Raw genomic sequence first — 22,969 nt, 5'->3', positions numbered from 1 at the left:
AGACCGGACCGTGCCCGGGCCGAAGCGACCGACGTATAAAGGATGACTCACGCTAGACCGGCCCGGCCCGAGCCGATGTGTGACGCGTGTCGGACACATCGAAAGTGCGTCATTTTCTATGACTGCTGATCGGTGATCACTAGGTGTTTTCTATAGAAAACGAAGCGCCAGAAGCTCCGGCCCAGCTCCGGTCCCGTGAGTCAACCTTCCTTCTTTACTCTGCCACTGATTCGCACTAAACGCTTTGCTTCCAGCTTTGTTGTGTTATGCGAATGGCTAAGGTGTGGCACTCGCTTCTTGCTAATCTATTCCGAGCCCATTGTAACTAGGATCTTTCCAAATCAAGAATGTACGAGTATAGACATTTCTTAGTTAAGCAGGCCCTATCCTAGACCTAGCTGATGAGCAGCACCTACGGTCATATGCTTTAGTTTTCCCAGTAAAAATAAAAATCGATATTTAAAAAGATAAGACTCTTTTTCGACCAAGTGGTACTCCAAAGTACATCCTTTGTCCAAGACTCGAAGACCGTCTGGACGCTCTAGAGAGACGAATTGCAAATGTGTTCTGTGTAAAATTGTCCTATAATATTTATTTATTATTTATTAATGTAAAGGGGTTAAACCCAATTTATATAAAAAGTAATTTAGCTCTTTATTCATTATCCACAACAGAAAAAGAGAAAAAGTAATTTAGCTCTTTATTCATTATCCACAACAGAAAAAGAGAAAAAGGGTGTCATCTTCATTTGACGCGAGAGATATAAAAGATAAAGATAAAGATAAAAAATAGTTTATTCAAGTAGGCATATTACAATGCGCTTATGAACGTCAAATAAACCTTTACCGGCTCCAACCGTACACCTCTGCCCCGAGAAGATTTAAATCCCCCCTCAATTGGAGGAGGGTATCCCAATATGGGACCGGCAACAAACTCGGCGGGACACATCTTTTCAAAACATTATTACATCTTATAATTAACATGCATTACGAGTAATTAAGAAAAATACAATTTAAATTACTATAGAATTCATGCAATTATACTCAGTGAGTACATAACTTTATAGAATTTGATATAAAAAAATAAACATATATGTACATGAAATCACAAATACGTAGCTCTTTCAGAAAACATATCAAATCTTACAAAAGGAAAAGAAATTAAAATCAATAAAAGAAATGAGAATACATATTATATGAATCTGACTGATTGTTATGAGATGCTTTCATACAATTTGATGTGCTTTCTTACCTGAGCTGAGTCACCTTTAACTCTACACATAATACAATATTTTTAATTGCTACTTGTCGTTATTACAGTTTCTGGTTTGGACCATGCATGTTTGTCTGTCAAGTAGTCCTCGACTCTGTAATAAGCCTTCAACAAGCGAAAGTTGCGAATATAGCGAAGAGTTGCGTTACTGCATTAGGTCATATGTGCAGACTCTTTTTCGACCAAGTGGTACTCCAAAGTACATCCTTTGTCCAAGACTCGAAGACCGTCTGGACGCTCTAGAGAGACGAATTGCAAATGTGTTCTGTGTAAGATTGTCCTATAATATTTATTTATTATTTATTAATGTAAAAGGGTTAAACCCAATTTATATAAAAAGTAATTTAGCTCTTTATTCATTATCCACAACAGAAAAAGAGAAAAAGGGTGTCATCTTCATTTGACGTGAGAGATATAGCGAAGAGTTTCGTTACTGCATTAGGTCATATGTGCAGTGTTTGGCAGTCGTTAGGCCGTTTCCGCCCGAAGCCGGGGACCGGATGTAGGCCGCGGCCATTAATCTGCTTTTTTATAAGGACGATTGTATTATGATATTTGGGATTGTTTTGACGAATGACTGATTGAAATATTTGTGTGTTGAAGGTTATTTTTAATGACATACATATAAAATATTTAATTACACAAACGGGTCTACCGCGATATAGTTTCATTGTTTTTACCTTAAATTCCGACATTTCACGTGGTCGTCGTTGGGACGTCGGTCTTTCCGTGAGACCGTGACAACTCAGCTAAAACGTCGGAATTTAAGGTGAAAGCAATGAAATTATATCGCGGTAGACCCGTTTGTTTAATTAATTAAATGTGTACAAAACGCGAGTATTTAGAGAGTGTTATATGAAATATTATATGCTAATGAGTGACGTGCAGTTGTAGTGTATAATTATTTTCCATCGTATTTTCACGGACACGTACGAACGTGCCTTATTATTTCAGTCAGTCTCGGTATACAAAAAGTACTGAGGTCGCATGAAGTATTTAGCATGACTAATACGAACGTTTCCGAGAAAGTACGATGGAAAACAATAACTATTAACAGTCGTTAATAGTTAAGCATCCCTGATCTGCTTGGGAACTTTCCATACTCTGTATATTTAGGTATTTAAATAAAAGTAAACAAAATCGAATGGCTCCTTAAGCCAGTTGAGGGTAGATGAAAACATTACACGATCAAATAATGTACATAGGCACAGCATAAGTAATAGTACTACCGTACAGAAAAGACACTTCCTACAAAACCGAAGTTTGACAGCGGTTCAGGGTCGAATCATGATATTCCTTTCTAACTTATGGAACTATTGCTGTCGGCTATTTAGGGTTGTCAAAATTCAAGTGATTATCTTATCTGTGGTGGAGCACGCCAAGGGACGTCAAGTTGTGCCAACCCTAATAATTGCTCGGATCAATGCTGAGCCGAATGGAGCCGAGTTTGCACGAAATCAGGAGTGTCCCCCCACTGACATAGGTTAAAGTCAGGTCGTTCAGTGAGTCAGTCAGTATTTGATTGGTTAACCAATAAATGTCATAACTTAAAACTACCCGAAAATGTACAAATTGTTTGTTTACTTTTATTTAAATACCTAAAGATACCAACTATAAGAGGAAACTAGCATAAGTATTTTCACATTGCCAGGCGGGATTGTTCTCTTCAGATCCAATATCGAGAGCCCCGCTATCAAAGCAACGCTGAATGCCTATTGTGCCCCCGATCGCTTTTTGTTTTTACCAGCTCATTTCATTCAGAGGTAATAAGTAGGTTAATTAGTTTGTTCTTTATTAAACTACTGAATGCTGAAGTTGGAAAAGCAAATGGGTATTTTAGGGTTCCGTACCCGAAGGGTAAAAACTGGACCCTATTACTAAGACTCCGCTGTCCGTCTTGTCTGTCTGTCACCAGGCTGTATCTCATGAACCGTGATAGCTATAGTTCGTTTAGCATTAGAAATAAGGTAAACAATCTTGATGTGTCTTTTAATTGAAAAACACATTTAAAAATAAGTTACGGCAAATATGTAAAAATTATGACTCTAAGGCCCACTTGCACCATTCCACTAATCCGGGTTTAACCGGTTAAACTTGGCGTTACAATGGTTACCAGTACAATTTGACACTAGGTTAACGGTTTAACCGCTTAATCCCAGGTTAGTGGAATGGTGCAAGTGAGCCTAATACGATCATATATATTCTTATGCTTTCATAAGTAATAGGTTTTGATTTTTAAAAAGCGTTTTTACATTCTTGCAACTTCTTTCTAATGCTAAAAAAACGAACTATAGACAGTTGAAATTTTCACAGATGATGTATTTCTGTTGCCGCTATAACAACAAATACTATAAGTACGGAACCCTCGGTGGGCGAGTCCGACTGGCACATAGCCGGTTTATTTTTATTTTCAGTAATCTTTTTATTTATTTGAATACCTAACTCTGAAATAATTCAGATATGAGCCTATCATAACTATGTGACACTGCATCTAATCCTTATCGTTTCTAAATCTATTAATTGAGGTATCTTAAAGTTCGAATCGTGCTGATTGTGAGACTATCATAACAAGATCAAAGATTTAATAATTGTAAAGTTTTTAATACTGTTCCTAGCGTAGGTACAGTCAGCAGCAGAAGTTGCTAAGCGGGCGAGGTGTTCAAAATTACCTTGACGCGCTGCCGCTTGCCTTACTGCCGTATTCGAACTTCAAGATATTCACAAGAGACGACACGTATTCGACGATTCGACGATCCATTCTAAATACGTTATAGTTTAGATATCAACTAGTTCTCTTTTGCAGCGCAATTCGGGCAACCAATGTCACTTTTACGTTAGATAGAGAGTAAGATATCTATTAATAGATGTGAAATGTGAATTGGATCTCTAAGTCATATCCTGTGGAAAACGTTCAAGAGTATCTCCAGAATCGTGCAAATGTCAAATTTGACAGGTTAGATCTTAAACATATCGTTATCGTATCTTGGTGATGACTAAAATATATATAATAGATGTCAATTTCAAAATCCGAATCGGGCCCTTATTCACTTAACAATAAAGTCGCGTCAAGATCATTTTGAACACCTCGCCCGCTTAGCAACTATTGCTGCTGACTGTATCTACCTACAATCGTATTGCTCTGAGCAAACTTAAAAATATGCAAATATTCTAGGTAATTACTTACCACTTAACATAATCCCGCTTGAGTCTGAAACAAGGAATATTTTATATCAATATTATTTATTAGTGCATACAAACTTAATGCCTAGAAACAAAATAATACCATACCTAAAACATAATTAAATAACTAACCTACAAAACTTAAAAACTAAATCTAAAAATAAATAAAACTAATCTAAAAATAAATAATTGCAAATATTATTAATTCCTTTAAGGGCTTGCGCCATCCCACTAACCTGGGGTTAACCGGTTATACCTAGGCTTACCATGGTTACCAGTACAATTTGATACCAGGTTAACGGTGTAACCGCTTAACCCCGGGTTAGTGGGATGGCGCAAGTGTCGCTAATTCTCTTTAAACTTAAGTTAGGTTATTTTATATGGATATATAAATAACGACCTTGACGATCGTTTTGGAGACTGGCACGCATCTTACGCACGAATTTCACTTAATTTTTTTAGAAATAGAAATATTTTATTAGCAAAGACATAACGAACATAACATTACAACACATATCATTACATAAAATAACAAGTAAAGTTGTATCCAGACGAGACAATTTTTCGCCAATCTGATGAAATTCTCAGATCGAACAGGGCCGTGCGGACGCAAATACCAATTTGATTCCCTGATCATCAGCAGGTGCGGACACAAAAATGCCAATTTTCACAGTAGAATGCAAATTGGTGACTTAATTTGTGTACGTGTGGACGCTAGATGAGATTGACCAATTAATTTCCTGAACAAATCGACTGATTTCGTCAGTCCCGTCTGGATACCCCTTAATATTAGCCACGAAATGGTCCCGACTCCGCAAGGTCATTTCTCATTAAATTAGCGATAGCGAGCTTCAAAGTCGTATTATAATAATAAAAGATCCAATTTATAGAGGATATTACTGCAATGTTCTGCCGCCAGAGTGCAGCACTACCGACTCAGTAAATTCATAGACTAACTTATAGGTACATACTATGCCTTAAACTGTTTTTTGTCAAGTTTTCACAGACAATAAAATATAACATTGATGCATCAAGGCGGTTTGTTAACAAGGACCTACCGGTAAACGCGAAAATCGAAATTTAGTTATCAGTGAGTGATAGAGAGATTAGATAACGAAATTTCGATTTTCTTGTATCGCGGTAGGCCATGTGATTGACGTGACGTGTGATGTGTCAATGTGGTTTGTTTACTGTATGTGCCACAAAGGTGCCATCTACGCAGAGCTTTGCCTAATATTCCCTATTGTGCTACTATTGAAAATGATTTCATAGCTCACCGGTACCGGTCCCGGTACCAAGAATTTCATTTCCCGGTTCTGGGCATGGCCGGAACCGGGAATCCCGGTTCTTCCCGGTTCTCAAGACATCCTATGATTATTTTAAAGATTTTTATTATATAAATAATTGCATAAGTATTAATAAATGACTTATTTTATATATAAAAAAAAAACATTTTAATTGGCGTTTCAACCTATTTTACTAAATGAAGAAGCATACTGCCTCCGCCTGGGCCGAGCCACACGGCCGTAGCTAGGGTATGCTCCCGGAAATTCCCGGTTCTCAAATTCCCGGAAATTTGGGAACCGGGAATTCCCGGGAGCATGCTCTATCACTAACCTCTTGCCCCCATAATATCTCTATGCACTTATTTATAACCTCATAAACTGTTCTCTAGGAGCAATTTATCGCATCCTGAACCCATAGTTGAATTACCGGTAAGCCTTCGTGAAAGCTTTCCATGTAGGTTACCGTAGGGCTGGCAGCTCAGTTCTTCCGTGTTTAAATACTTTTTTTTTACCGGTCTGGCCTAGTGGGTAGTGACCCTGCCTTTGAAGACAATGGTCCTGGGTTCGATCCCGGTAAGGGCATTTATTTGTGTGACGAGCACAGATATTTGTTTCTGAGTCATGGATGTTTTCTATGTAAAGTATTTGTATATTGCTGTCTGGGTACCCACAACACAAGCTTTCTTGAGCTTACCGTGGGACTTAGTCAATTTGTATAAGAATAATGTTTTTTATTTATAACTACTACGTAGTGGCCGTGTAAGCTGTAGACCTCGCGTTAAGCTTAGAAAATGTAAAAGTGAAAAATAGTTTGTTGAATCGTTATCACAGTGAGCTCACAATATTGTCCATTCTATTAATGCCGCAGTATGGACTAATTCCGAGAATGTCTTGGCTTCATTGGTGTTTTAAAGTCAAAAATGTACTAAGATTTCTATATATTTTCCGTCGCATGGTGTCCTAGTGACAACTCTAGCTTAAACAACGTCAACTATCCTGTCATTTTGTCGATATTTTTTTTTTTTTTTATGAATGGGCTTACTCATGGCCACAGACTAGCCGAGGCGTAGACGTGGCCTACGATGGAGCGAGCTTGCCCAGAAGATATTTCGATAGTGTAGAGTTTATCGCGTCACTTTGTCAATGTCATCCTTTGTACGTGCTAGGTCAACAATATACGAGATTGCCTGTCAGGCTGTCAAATACCAAAAGTGCGACGAAAACATTCAGTTAATTTATAGGTATTATGACTTACTAAACAGCCATATTATTATTTGTATCTCCGTTACAAACTTACTCTCGGATTTTTAAGCCCGGTCATTTATAAGACGTGCGTGGGAATATAAATCCAACACGTAGAGGCCGTTTGGAGAGCTTTGATGTCATGTAGAACGCCTGCTGGAACCCATTCACGGGTGCATAAATAGAGACCCGTAAACCGGCTTTATTTATTATTATTATTTATTTATTCACTAAAATATAGAGGTATTCTTAAAAATAGTCATAGCAACGCAAAACTCAACAATGAGTTTGACTGTGGGGTCATCAGTCTCTAGTTATTAACTTTAACTTTTGTAATAAAATACTAAAATATATTATGGTAGTGTTTTGGTGTGTTGAGTGTTGTTATTATGGTGTGTTAATCCAGTAATTTTGTTGTATTTTGTAACGGGGCTCGTTTGCGTCAAATCCGGTAGTTTTGATTTTTGTAGACTTATAATTATGATATTGGTTCAATGAATTATCCAAGTATGTGACCTCGAGCGCCGAACGCAACTTTGTCAAAAATCGAAAAAAAATCGGCGAAAATATCGCTATTATTTTAAATTTGGGAATTTAAAATAAAAGCGATATTTTATTTAGCGGTTATAAGCTCAAACAAAGCTGATTTGGCCCGGTAGCCACGAGATCGTACCGTGCCTACCCCCCAAAAAAGGGGGGAAAGGATCGGCTCCCTAGGTTCAAACTATGCTAAATTTTTTCAACAACTAGCAGTTCTTAGCACCAATCCGTCAATATTTTGGTGCATCTGCCATCACTACATCACATAATGTATATATGTATATGTAGGTACCTAGGTATAAGTCGAATCTCGAACTTCGTAAATTCCCCGACTTTGTAACTTGTTACTGAAATTGACTTGAGAACAACTTTTAAGGCCTGTTTTTGTGTAGTTATACCTGTACAGGAATGTTGGACGGTAATGAGAAATATATTGCTGCCCTGTATCCTCGCTCTACTGTAATTTAATTTCTACTACTTATAGTTCGTTTTTTTAGGGTTCCGTACCCAAAGGGTAAAACGGGACCCTATTACTAAGACTTCGCTGTCCGTCCGTCCGTCCGTCCGTCTGTCACCAGGCTGTATCTCACGAACCGTGATAGCTAGACAGTTGAAATTTTCACAGATGATGTATTTCTGTTGCCGCTATAACAACAAATACTAAAAACAGAATAAAATAAAGATTTAAATGGGGCTCTCATACAACAAACGTGATTTTTGACCAAAGTTAAGCAACGTCGGGAGTGGTCAGTACTTGGATGGGTGACCGTTTTTTTTTTACTTTTTTTTTGCTTTTTTTTTGCTTTATGGTACGGAACCCTTCGTGCGCGAGTCCGACTCGCACTTGCCCGGTTTTTTAGCATTAGAAAGAACTTGAAAGAAGGTAAGCGATCTTGGCACGTCTTTTAATTGAAAAACGCTTTTTAAAAATAAAAAAAACTATTACTTATGAAAGCAGAAGAATGTAAATGATCGTATTAGATTCATAATTGTTACATATTTGCCGTAACTTATTTTTAAAATGTGTTTTTCAATTAAAAGACACATCAAGATTGTTTACCTAATTTCTAATGCTAAAAAAACGAAGTATAGATACGACAGCGATATTCCTACCTATCTACCTAATCTCACCTAAGGTGGAAGTACAGTCATCAGCAATAGTATCTGACACAACTACTATTGCTGATGACTGTACTAGTGTTTGACGCTGCACTAGTAATCGACATCCTAGGTACTTTATGTCAAAGTAATATAGGTTAAATTTGAACGGCGAAGATTTTTCTGTATTCAAATTTAATCCTTGTCACTTTGACATAAAGTGCCCATGTCGAATTTAGTGTAGCGTCGAGCACTAGTACTTCTACCTTACCTAATCCTACCCACCTACCTACCTACCCTACCTATGACCTGCTTAATCTTTCTGGTTTGACCCATTGCTTGACTGGTAGAGAATGCCTTAAGGCATTAAGTCCGCCATTTGTGCCTTCATGTATCGTGCAATAAAGATTAAAATAATAAATAATAATTATAGGTACATACTCAGCCCGATCCGAACTTTAAGATACGTCAGTTAATAGATCTAGAAACGATATGTATATGTCAATGTCAAACAAGTGTCAAAATTGACGTTTCTTCAAACAAATACGTCACTTTTGACACTTGTTTGACACTGACAATGACATATTTAATCCATATCGTTTCAATATCTAGTATTTGACGTACATATGTCAGTGTTCGTATACGGCTGTCAGTTAGTGTCAAAAGTGACGAAAATGAACCCGCGCTATAGCCGAATCTTCCGTCGCTAACTTCGCGCGGCGCGCCATATCTTTTGTTTCTTTCTAATCTCCTGGCTTCACGCCCCCTCTTAATGTAGTCTAAGATTAGAACAATCTAGAAGTTCGTCCAAGTTAATAATGCACACTAGTTAGACAACTTGCCAAGTCCCCGCGGACATCTCAAGGCTAATAGTATCTCGACACCTAAGTAGAGTATGTAGTTATAAATTTACACACACACACCCACACCCACACACACACACAACATACAGACACAAACACACAACATCACTTTAACCGTATAGTATGAATTTTCTCAAATGATTCTTACTGCCGTATTCGAACTTCAAGATATTCACAAGAGACGACACGTACTAGATCCATTCTAGATACGTTATAGTTTAGATATCAACTAGTTCTCTTTTGCAATTCGGGCAACCAATGTCACTTTTACGTTAGATAACGTAAGATATCTATCTATTAGATGTGAATTGGACCTCTAAGTAATTTCTAAGTCATATCCTGAGGAAATCGGTCAAGAGTATCTCCAGAATCGCGCAAATGACAAATTTGACAGGTTAGATCTTAAACATATCTTCTTCTTATCGTGTGAAGGGGTCATAACTAGATAATATTTTGCCAATATCTTGCCACCTCTAACCCCCGAGGGTCTCTTATGAGGTCTTCTGTAGTCCACATAGTTGGACACAGGGAACACTGCATCATATGTTGTGTTGTTTGTAGGTCGCCACATTCGCATAGTGCATCACTCTGTCCCGGGTTGATTCCCCATTTCAAGAGGTTGTCTTTGGATCGGCCAACATATTGTTATCGTATCTTGGTGATGTCTAAAAGATATCTAATAGATGTCTATTTAAAAATCAGAATCGGGCCCTGTAGGTAGTGCATAATTGTGTTCCATCGTATTTTCTCGGAAACGTTCGTATTTGTCATGCTACTTCAGTCAACCTCTGTACTTTTTGTACCGAGACTGACTGAAATAGCAAGACACGTTCGTACGTTTCCGTGAAAAACCGATGGAAAATAATTATGCACTACATCTGTACATCGTAATGTACATTGGGCACGAGGCATTTCTTCTTCTTCCTCGCGTTGTCCCGATATTTTATCACGGCTCATGGGAGCCTGGGGTCCGCTTGACAATTAATCCCAAGAATGGACGTAGTAGTTTTCACGAAAGCGACTGCCATCTGACCTTTCAACCCAGAGGGGAGACTAGGCGTCATTGGGATTAGCCAGGTTTTCTCACGATGTTTGTATGTTTCCTTCAGCGTAAAGCAACTGGTAAATATCAAATGATATTTCGTACATAAGTCCCGAAAAACGCATGCACGAGGCAATCTGAAACCATTTATAATGTTACAAATTCTTCGATAATTTGAAAGTCGTCATTTAGTTTCAAATTAGGGGACTAACTTTTGTAATTTGTTGGCAATTATGTTGATTGGCGTCCAATTAAAAGTTATTTTGTATAGTTAGAGAATTTAATGAAGTAAATATGAGAAAAATATAAATAAGGGCAGGCGTGGCTCACTCCGCGATTTCGTCGCTTTGCTACAGGTAGCTAAAAGTACATCCGTTCGACCCCAATTTTGGGGTTTGCCATAAGCCGCGCGTGGCGCTGTCGCCACCTAGCGGGCATATCTGTGCTGATCGTGACAGACGCGTTTTGTTAGAGAGTGAGTCTTCTGTACCTAGTACTATTATTTATTCTGTGATAAGGGCTGAATTTTATTAGGGTTCCGTACCCAAAGGGTAAAACGGGACCCTATTACTAAGACTTCGCTGTCCGTCCGTCCTTCCGTCCGTCCGTCCGTCCGTCCGTCCGTCCGTCCGTCCGTCCGTCCGTCCGTCCGTCCGTCCGTCCGTCTGTCACCAGGCTGTATCTCACGAACCGTGATAGCTAGACAGTTGAAATTTTCACAGATTATGTATTTCTGTTGCCGCTATAACAACAAATACTAAAAACAGAATAAAATAAAGATTTAAATGGGGCTCCCATACAACAAACGTGATTTTTGACCAAAGTTAAGCAACGTCGGGAGTGGTCAGTACTTGGATGGGTGACCGTTTTTTTTTTTGTTTTTTTGTTTTTTTTTTCATTATGGTACGGAACCCTTCGTGCGCGAATCCGACTCGCACTTGCCCGGTTTTTTTTTGCCCTAGGGTGGTAAAGTATCGTCATATGTACTGTAAGACTGTAACACATTCAGCGCCAAGAACCCGACTGTCGGGTACACTGTTCGTAGTGACTATGCGCTCCATACGGCGAAGACATGGCTATGTGCAACAATTGTCGTCTGACGTCACAGGCCTCCATAGGCTACGATAACCGCTTACCATCGGACGGGCAGTGTGCTTGTTTGTCGTGTTTCTTGTGACAATTTATTAGCTTCGCAAAATAATTACTTATTAATTGGCGATATAATGGATTTTTTATTTTATTAACTTGTTGGTGGCAAACAAGCACACCTCGCGTCCGATGGGAAGCGGTTACCGTAGCCTATGGAGACCTGTGACGTCAGTAACAGTGATGTCGGCAGTTGTCGCAGCTGTCACCGTGGTGAAATAGGGGCCTATAACTTTATTTGACTGTACAATATGTAAGGGCCCGATTCGGATTTTAAAATAGCCATCTTTTAGATATGACCAAGATACGATAACGATATGTTTAATATCCAACCTGTCAAATTTGACATTTGCGCGATTCTGGAGATACTCTTGAACGATTTCCTCAGGATATGACTTAGAGATCCAATTCAAATCTAATGATATCTTATGTTATCTAAGTTAAAAGTGACATTAGTTGCCCGAATTGCGCTGCAAAAAAGAACTAGTTGATATCTAAACTATAACGTACCTATCTAGAATGGATCTAGTACGTGTCGTCTCTTGTGAATGTCTTGTTCGAATACGGCAGAATGGCATTGGTCCAAGGATATCCAATATCGTAGTAATTAATACAGTTAATAGCGTCAATTTAGACTGTACATGTACATACATGCACCGCAATCCAATTCTAACGGTCTTGTAGTTAATCCAATTGCATCGAAAGCTGGAACACCATGTATATGCTGAAACAATCTGTGACGCACGGGCAGGGGTGCGCAACTTCTGACTTCGGTCAAACTCGGCTCCGCTCGGCTCAGCATTGCTCCGAACAATTATTAGGGTTGGCACCACTTGACTTCCTTTTGCGTGCACGACCACAGATAAGATAATCGCTTGATTTTTGACAACCCTAAATAGCCGAAAGGGATAGTGCCATATATTATAAAGAGACAGCATGATTCGACCCTGAACCGCTGTCAAACTTCGTTTTTGTAGGAAGTTTCCTTTCTGTACGATAGTACTAATAATTATTCTGTGGCACGGGTAAATTACCCAGCCGGCGTTGGTTAAACCTAGGTATGTACGGGTAAACGCCGAACACATATTATATTGTATTTCATATCCGGACTTTACCCAAAAAGCTTAGGTACTAAGTAACCCCGGGTAAATCTAAGTTTACTCCTACTTAATATGGGTATTATTAACTTAAGTTTACCTGGGTATACCTAGTATTACCCAAGCCCTAAGGGGTAAACCCCAAAAATGAAATCAACTTTTACACCATTACCACAGAATAAATAATAGTACTAGGTACAGAAGACTCACTCTCTAACAAAACGCGTCTGTCACGATCAGCACAGATGACGCTAGGTGGCGATAGCGCCACGCGCGGCTTATGGCAAACCCCAAAATTGGGGTCGAACGGATGGAGTTTTAGTTACCTGTAGCAAAGCGACGAAAACGCGGAGTGAGCCACGCCTGCCATTAGGCCATTACCCAGCCAGTGTTGGATAGACCTAGGTGTGTACGGGTAAACCCCGAATACAGATTAGGTAATGTTGTTTAAATTTTCGGTCTTTACCCATAAGGCTTGGGTAATAGTTATACCCGGGTAAACTTAACTTTAATCAACCTTCTAACTTTACCCGCAACATACACACATATATATGTATACATAAAAAAATCATTTTTCAAAGTCCTAAAGTGTACCTAAGGTAGAGCATCAAATAGGTTATTCCTGACGTGTCTGTTTCCGTTTCCGTTTCTCTAATGGAAGGGGACAATGCCCCTCGGGTGTAGTGCGAGAGACGTGTGCGGGAATGCTAACGTCGTCGAATACTCGGTAAGCTCGGGTTTTTAGGTCATACTTTATATAGTGGAGTATATTCAAAGTATGCTGTTGTTATACTTGTAGTTCTGTGGGTATAGGGTAGGGTCTAGGCTATATATCGCGGAACAATGATCTGCCGAACATTTGGGAGGCTTGCGTGGAGCCGAAACCAACACGTAGAGGACACTTTCAGGCACCTTCTGGGCGAGCTCGCTCCATCGTAGGCCACGTCTACGCCTCGGCTAGTCTGTGGCCATGAGTAAGCCCATTCATAATAAAAAAAAAAAAAGAGGACACTTTATAATGATATGCAGGTACACCGAGCGGAAGTTGCCCTTGTCCGTGTCATGGGAGGCACGCAAAGCAGCACCCGCCATGGTGTAAAAACGTCACTTTTGACAGTGACATATGTGTCGCTTAACATCAAACTCGGGTAAATCCATTCGACCCTCTCAGCAAATATCTACCCTATTACCTTTTCATAAATACCAAAATCGCATGATCTGACATATGGATTTACCCGAGTTTCAAGTTAAGCGACTCATATCTAATCCATATCGTTTCTAGATCTATTAATTGACGTATCGTAAAGTTCGAATCGGGCAGTATTGAGAGTTTTTTTTTTTTTTATTAAAGTACATCCACATCATACATATTATAACTTACGCTAAAACATTTTACATGGTAATAAATACTGATACATATGACAATCACGGAGTACATAACATTGATAAAGTATTACAGTGAGATCAAACTTAACCTAAAACTATACAATTAAATCTAAGAATTATACTAGTTAATTAACTATAACTATAAAACTACAAACAACACGGATCTCTTTTTTTTATAATGAGAGAACGAGAGAGAGAGTTGATGGAATCTAAAATAATCTAGGCTTTTGGGTTTAAGAAATAGACAAAAACTGGGCTATGGGATAAAATAACCCGATGCCTGTTTAATAAAACGGTATGCAATTTATTTATATTCTGAATAATTATATTGAATCACTTATTTCACTTATTCAAAATAATTAATGCCAGCCTTTTGATATAGGCATCAAAAAATTTAAATGAAATTAAGTACATAGGTGAAATGTTTTATTGGGATACTTTTTCAGCTTTTTCTCCATAATCAATAAGTCACATGCAATAATATCTCGCACAACGGAGAAGCCAAAAATATCTAACACAACATTTGGCAATAGAGTTAGAACTTTTTGCGAAATCCGATCGAAGTACTTTTATTGAAACTCAAATATTCAATCGACTCTCAGACTGTAGCCTGTTTTAATTCAAATTTGATGCGCACATTTCAAAACAGAAAATATTTACTTTCTCTTTGTACCAAAGGAATAAAATGTATTCATTTTCTTGGTTATTTGTACCCAGTATTAATAAAGAAAGGATATTTTGTTTTAAAGCTTTTTCCTACAAAATGATAGGTATGTAAATAAAGCCAATTTTACTTACGGTAAAAGTGCAAAGAATTCGGGATATTCGTTTACAATTTTCGATAATAACTGACCGGATAGATAACGATCCACAAAATAATGATATAAGTTTTTGGCAAAAATTTAATTTTTGGTACAAGCTTTTATCGCTGACTGTACGTTTCTTACGACAGACAACTAATAGTCATCGAGACAATTCTAAAAACCCCTAACACAATTAGGTTGCGTTGTTTCATCACAGAGTTCCTATGGCCACCTCCTGTCTCCATCATCAGATCAGTTCGACAGTACCATATTATTGTATTGTCATCAGAACTACATTCAGCTGCCAATTTTCATGACGCTACGATCCTTGAAAGATGGTTAAATTAGTTACCTTAGATTCCATTACATAGTTAGTTACATACAGGTCGACGTTCCTATGGCCACCTCCTGTCTCCATCATCAGATCAGTTCGACAGTACCATATTATTGTATTGTCATCAGAACTACATACAGCTGCCAATTTTCATGACGCTACGATCCTTGGAAGATGGTTAAATTAGTTACCTTAGATTCCATTACATAGTTAGTTACATACAGGTCGACCTAATAAAAGCTTGTTAATAAGTTGAAAAGTCATTTTGCGAATAAATCATAAATAGTCAGTTGTCAAAAAAATCAATTTACACAGCTACACCGAATAGTAATCGCAAAACCAGTATTGAATGAATGAGTGAATGTGATTTAAGACTATTCCGCTATTAAGCTTAAAAAAAAACCATGAAGAAACTTTTTTTCTCTTGCATTTAGCGATTTCACTTGCTATCCGTACGAAAAAGGTACTATAGTCTTTCAAGCCATTTCCATCAGTAGAAAAAAGCGGCAAATATGAAAAAAAGTAGACGCGTAGGGTAATCGTCCCATACAAAATTTGAAATTCGCGCCTTTGTTCTAATGACAAAGTTGTTTGACCGGCTATAACTGCGAAAGCTCTATATCATTATACTCTGTATCTTTATAGGTATTTAAGTAAAGGTAAAAGTTAAGCCAGTTGAGGGTAGATGAAAATATAACTTGATCAAATAATGTAGGTTAAAGTCAGGTCATTGAGTGACAGATCCAAGCCGTTTTGTATTTGGTTGGTTAACCAATAGATGTTATAACTACCCGATGTACAAATATTTGTTTACTTTTATTTAAATACCGAAAGATACAGAGTATAAATACATTCATGGTTTTGTTGTTATGTGCGTGACTTGAACTCTTAATAGTTTTTAGAAGAAAAATGGCTTTCGTTGTAGAATTCAAATTATAAAAGATTTTAGTGATGTTTTAACCAGTTTCAATCAAATACGTGCCCAGATTTTCTAACGCTAAGTTCATTTATTAGTTTCTATTTTAGGATTCCGTACCCAAAGGGTAAAAACGACAGGACTCTAAATGTTGAAGTTTGAAGTTTGTCTTTCACCAGGCTTTATCTCATGAACCATGATAGCTAGACAGTTGAAATTTTCACACATGATGTATTTCTGTTGCCGCTATAACAACAAACACTAAAAACAGAATAAAATAAAGATTTAAATGGGGCTCCCATACAACAAACGTGATTTTTGACCAAAGTTAAGCAACGTCGGGAGTGGTCAGTACTTGGATGGGTGACCGTTTTTTTTTGCTTTATTTTTTCGTTTCTTTTTTTGCATTATGGTACGGCACCCTTAGTGCGCGAGTCCGACTCGCACTTGCCCTGTTTTTTGCGTAATGATATGGGATGAGTCCGACTCGCACTTGGCCGGTTTAATTTACTTAGGATATTTAGTAAAGATTGGATTTCCTAGGGATTTAAAATTTTATAAAAACAAAGAGAATAGATATTATAGAGGGCTATTGCCAAAGTAAATTTTGTAGCCGCGGTACATTTACTGCCATCTATCGACACACGATTAAAACTTAAAATAAAATTGAAAATGTGTAAATTAATCATAACATGTTTACGGATAAATGATTTTTAATTTTTATTGTTCCATACTGACCCATGTTCTTTCACTGATATGTGTTAAAATAAAATTGTTAAAGACCATACGGTGTCGTCTACGCCATAATAGGCCAAAGGTAATGGCGCCATCTATTCAAGAATGACTTTTTCTTGATTTCCGAGGCACGTTTTTTTCTTAGACTTTATTTATCTTATACGGAGTTATATATCTCTGATAAAAATAAATAAGGGCCTTAAAGCTAAGTAGCATGCATTTTGAAGTAAGTAAGTACAGTCACGGACTTTATTTGTTGAGCCATTTAGTGTTCATTTTATTGGAAATTAAGTAGTATTTTATTTTATTTTATTGTGAAACAAACGGTCATAAGGTGGTGGTACTGGAGCTCGACGCAGTCCCAGCACATGTCATCTTGAAACTGAAGTCATTGTCAATAGAGGTGACAGCAGGGTGTCATCTATTGGACATTAGTATGTCGAGCACTACCTAGTACCACCAGTCCACCACCTTACACAAAAATGTGTACAAAATAAATAAATACCTATTAAGGGACATCTTACACAAATCAACTTAGCCCCAAACCAGGGGTGCGAAGCTCCTGACTTCGGTCAAACTCGGCTCCGCTCGGCTCAGCATTGCTCCGAGCAATTATTAGGGTTGGCACCACTTGACTTCCTTTTGCGTGCACGACCACAGATAAGATAATCACTTGATTTTTGACAACCCTAGATAGCCGAAAGGGATAGTGCCATATATTAGAAAGGGACAGCATGATTCGACCCTGAACCGCTGTCAAACTTCGGTTTTGTAGGAAGTTTCCTTTCTGTACGGTAGTACTATTAATTATTCTGTGCCCAAACTAAGCTAAGCTTGTACTATGGGTATGGGTATGGGAGGGAAAATACTTTATAATAAACACAGGACCTACAGTTTCATTAAATTGTAACTGTGCTAAATAGTCTAAATACTTAATAATACTACTTGACAACCATGGGCTTGAACCCTAAATGGCTCAGAAATTAATGTCCGTGACTGTGTACAGTGTATATAAGGTGTACAGCCGGCCTAGCCAAGGTTACAATCGCTATCGCTTCGACAACGAAAAGCATTATGTCTCTCTATCACTCTTCCTTATTAGTGTGAGAGTGACAGTTGCGTTTCGATCGCTACAGATCGTAAGCGATTGGCATCTTGGCTACGCGGCCAGATGTAGTGCATAATTCTTTCCATCGTATTTTGTCGGAAACGTTCGTATTTGTCATGCTACTTCAGTCAACCTCAATACTTTTTGTACCGAAACTGTACAATCATGTAAAATTTCAGATCTTAATGTTCTTGAATTCATAAATGAATAATTTTGAAATATGTCACATGTACATCGTACAGTTACGTGCAATAATATTATGTTTCACACTAAAGGCTGCAAAAATATCTGACACGATCTTATTTGTAGAGCCATAAGGGCGTGTCACATATTTTTGCGCCCCCGAAGAGTAACATAATTTATTTTTTCTACTCGTCGACTATAATTCTTGAATTAAGATTTCTTATACCAAACTTCAATTGGGTATTTTTAATATGCGGGCTCCCAACTCAACTATAATATTCATTACGATACAGTTTAGTCAACTATAATGAAATTGACCAATAACAGCTCTCCGCGATCAACAGGACGAAACAAAACCATAGCTCAAATTAATTATTTATTTTAGGTTGTATAGTAGAAACAATTGGTTCATAAGTCAGAAACGCGCATGTGACACCCTTAAAATAGCAACATCCATAGACGAACATATATATAGTGTTTGCTTGTTAGTCTCCATAGGCTACGGTGGCCAAAATCGAGAAAACAACTGTCTAAAAATTGAATTTAGCGCGGAGCAAGTACCAGGGCCTCATGAGTTACGAGAAGGTGTCGTTGACCAACGCGCCGGGCGCGGCGGCGGGGGCGCGTACCAATATGAAGGTATCGCGGCTGCTTGCGTATCTTAGCTGTGTATACTTTTGGTTTGGTTTGTTTGTATGATTCTACTAATTTAAAGTATTATTTTTGTTGGCTCGTAGAAAAAGTATTGTATACAATAGTGATATAATCAAGCTTTTCAACTCAAAGAAAATACTATTGTATAAAATACTATATTTTATTTTAACCTTTATTGCACAATACATGACGGTACAAATGGCATATTATTACAGGTGACTGTATATCGTAATAGCTAAAGTGCTTTTAGCCATCGCATTACTGACACACCTCGCTTATGCCTCGCTCCCTAGAGGCAGACTAAGTAAATATACTAATCAAGCGTGAATCGATATTACTATTCGATGCCGTGGCGTTTTACCTTTTTACAAGCTTTTATTTAGAGTTCGACCGTAAAAAGTCTGCAGCGATTTTGATAGCCCACGCAGTGCTAGTGTCATTTTAAACGTCAAACTTCTATAAAATTATGACATATAAATAACACTTCCACTGCGTGGGCTATCAAATCCGCTGCAGACTTTTCTTGGTCTGAGTCTTGGTTGGTTTACTTTCATATCAATTTCTTCCTATTTAATGAGAATTCTTTATAACGTCAAAAAGTATCAAGTCTCTTGAGTGTCGCTATATAAAGTTTACAGTGTACCTACCCTGCCTATACATATTTACTGGATCTCGGAAATGGCTCTAACGATTTCGATGAAATTTTCTATAGGGGTGTTTTCGGGGGCGATAAATCGATCTAGCTAGGCTTTATCTCTGGAAAAAAGCGCATTTTTGAGTTTTTAAATGTTTTCCAAGCAAGTTTTTTCTCTCACATATTTTTATATTATGTACTTACCTAACAATTATAGTTATATAATGTATCATTCTTTTGTTGCGTTTGTATTTGTAGTTATTTGTTTTAGTTAGTGTGGGTCAAATTTTGGAAGCTAAATCGACGCTTAAGTATCAAGTTATGAATAGTTACTCAAAACAAAAAAAATGAAATGCCATTCGCTTTAAATCTTACCAGTAAAAGATAGAATATTAAATGCAATAGCATTCCATTTTTAGTTGTACCACTGTTCATGATAAGCAACGAAATTTGACCCACTTCCCGATTTCCGATTGAGCTGAAAGTTTGTATACATAATTTTATTTTACTTGTCTTGTCTGTGTATTTATCCTTTGATTAATTTAACTGTTGCCTCTTTCTTACTAAATGGCAAGACCAACATCAACATAAACAAACGCAATATTGCATGCTGAATAAACTAGTAAAATATGCAACGTTGCCAGCTCGCAATAGCAAACATTCTTCAAGACAGTTCAACGAACCCGCATACATAAAGTCTTAGTGCTTGCATAGACATGTATGTAAGATAGACTTTCAATATCCATCCCTTAATCCTCTATATAGTTCGTTTTTTAGGGTTCCGTACCCAAAGGGTAAAACGGGACCCTATTACTAAGACTTCGCTGTCCGTCCGTCCGTCCGTCCGTCCGTCTGTCCGTCCGGCTGTATCTCACGAACCGTGATAGCTAGACAGTTGAAATTTTCACAGATGATGTATTTCTGTTGCCGCTATAACAACAAATACTAAAAACAGAATAAAATAAAGATTTAAATGGGGCTCCCATACAACAAACGTGATTTTTAACCAAAGTTAAGCAACGTCGGGAGTGGTCAGTACTTGGATGGGTGACCGTTTTTTTTTGCTTTTTTTTTGTTTTTTTGCATTATGGTACGGAACCCTTCGTGCGCGAGTCCAACTCGCACTTGCCCGGTTTTATTTAGCATTAGAAAGAACTTGAGAGAAGGTAAGCGATCTTGACATGCGTTTTAATTGAAAATCGCTTTTTAAAAATCAGGAACTATCACTTTTGAAAGCAGAAGAATATAAATGATCGTATTAGATTCATAATTGTTACATATTTGCCGTAACTTATTTTTAAAATGTGTTTTTCAATTAAAAGACACATTATAAACGAACTATAGTGCATGTCATAAAAAAATTGTTTTTGAACTTTAATATTTATGCCCATGCCATACTCATACGTATTTATGGCTTAAAGGTTAAAAGGTTAAATGATTGACAACCAAGCCCAGTTGGCCGAGCGGTTCATGCATTTGTCACGTAAACGGAGGGCGCTGATTCGATTCCAGACCTGGGCACAGGAGGCCCTGGTCTTTTTTTTTCCTTTGAATATGACATTTGTTTTTATTTTCAATCTCTATCCCAATTTTGACGACCTCCTACTTACTAGCCTAAGAGTCAGTAGTGATCCATGCTTATCTTATCTTCTGGTTTTCGGAGGCCCTTGCGGACACAATTCGACCCATATAGTAACACCAATAAAAGTCTGCAGCTGATTTGATAGCCGACGCAGTGTAAGTGTTATGTATACGTCATAATTGAAATAGGCGTGATTATATTTATGTATGTATGTATAATTTCATAGAAGTTTGACGTTTGAAATGACACTTGCACTGCGTGGGGTATCAAAATCGCTGCAGACTATTTACGGTCTGACTAGGGATCTTTTGTGCAATTACTCCCTAGAAAAGATCCGTCAACTACTCAAATGCTTTTTTCACCATATCCATGTGCCGGATGATGGAGCACATACATAGCGCACAGAGTCCACTTCACTCCGTCAATAACGCTTACGATCTTAATCTACTCTAACGCTACTCTGAAGAGATTTGGAACTATTATTTATAGCTGCGCAGCGTAGGACGTCCACCCACAAGATGGACAGACGACCTTGTTAAGGTCGCCGGAAGACGCTGGTTGCGGGTCGCTTCCAACCGGCACGTATGGAGGTCCAAGGGGGAGGCCTATGTTCAGCAGTGGACGAACTGACTCCACTGCTGGCTGAGATGATGATGATGATTTATAGCTGACAGCGGGACAGTATTGCAACAGTTCTGCCATATGTCATCTACTCACAAAGCCCTTTCATTTGGTACCCCACATGGTATGTTTAAAGAATAAAAATTAAAAAAAAAATGTTGCACTCCCGACTTTATGACGTCTCAGCAACTACCCCCACCACTTTCGCGGTTGTCATATATTTGTGTTCAGGGTACACTGAATGCATCGATATCATATTCACCCTTAGAGGATATAACCAACGGAGACGCCATGTCTAAAATTTTCGGTACAAAATAGTCTGCCGTTTTTTGCGGGCGAGGGGCACACCAAATGTATAGGTACGTCATGTCAGATAAACGTCAGTCCATACATATGGTTGACCATTGGCCGCCTATTTTCGACAGAGGGGAACGCCTGTTAATGGCGGCTCCATTGTCAATTGCTCCGAGAATTCACCCATATCCGAGACGACATGAGCGAAAATCTATTTCTAAAAGACTTTTCATTCGTTGTCCGCTTACGCTTTACTATTAAAGAGATTGTCGTCCTTCTTCAGACACCGTCCATAGTTTCTTCAAACACAAACGTCATTTTTAGGGTTCCGTGCCCAAAGGGTAAAACGGGACCCTATTACTAAGACTTCGCTGTCCGTCCGTCCCTCCGTCCGTCTGTCACCAGGCTGTATCTCACGAACCGTGATAGCTAGACAGTTGAAATTTTCACAGATGATGTATTTCTGTTGCCGCTATAACAAAAAATACTAAAAACAGAATAAAATAAAGATTTAAGTGGGGCTCCCATACAGCAAACGTGATTTTTGACCAAAGTTAAGCAACGTCGGGCGTGGTCAGTACTTGGATGGGTGACCGTTTTCTTTTTGCATTTTTTCCGTTTTTTTTTTGCTTTATGGTACGGAACCCTTCGTGCGCGAGTCCGACTCGCACTTGCCCGGTTTTTGACACCGACATTATTATCCGATCCGATCTTTAGCTTTTTGACATATCTGTAATTCATCATCAGTGGCAGATGTAATTCAACATCTTTACAGTCTACATTATGAACTAGTCTCTACTGAAACGTTCCCGGGTCTAATAGTGACCACTAATGGTTTCCTATCCAAGCACTCAGGGCTCCCACCTTTTATCAAAATGGGGGGTAGCTGCACGTGCAGGTTTAGGTAGGGTTCGTTTAAAACAGAAGTTTTTGGCAAATATTTCATTTTTGTT

General features: G+C 38.2%; 1 protein-coding gene across 1 annotated transcript in view; it reads right to left on the bottom strand.

Annotated features, from left to right (window-relative positions):
* The window catches only part of LOC134676589 (uncharacterized), a 270,423-nt gene that overhangs the window by 184,347 nt on the left and 63,107 nt on the right, over window positions 1–22,969 (bottom strand). Inside the window, exon 2 of the mRNA XM_063534982.1 lies at window positions 4,457–4,480. The gene's annotated coding sequence lies outside the window, so the exon portion shown is untranslated. The remainder of the gene's footprint in view (window positions 1–4,456; window positions 4,481–22,969) is intronic.

Source organism: Cydia fagiglandana, chromosome 24 (assembly GCF_963556715.1).
Source record: "Cydia fagiglandana chromosome 24, ilCydFagi1.1, whole genome shotgun sequence".
NCBI classification, from domain to species: Eukaryota; Metazoa; Arthropoda; class Insecta; order Lepidoptera; family Tortricidae; genus Cydia; species Cydia fagiglandana.
Note: the sequence above shows the minus strand (reverse complement) of the source record. Positions and strands in the feature narration are given on the sequence as shown.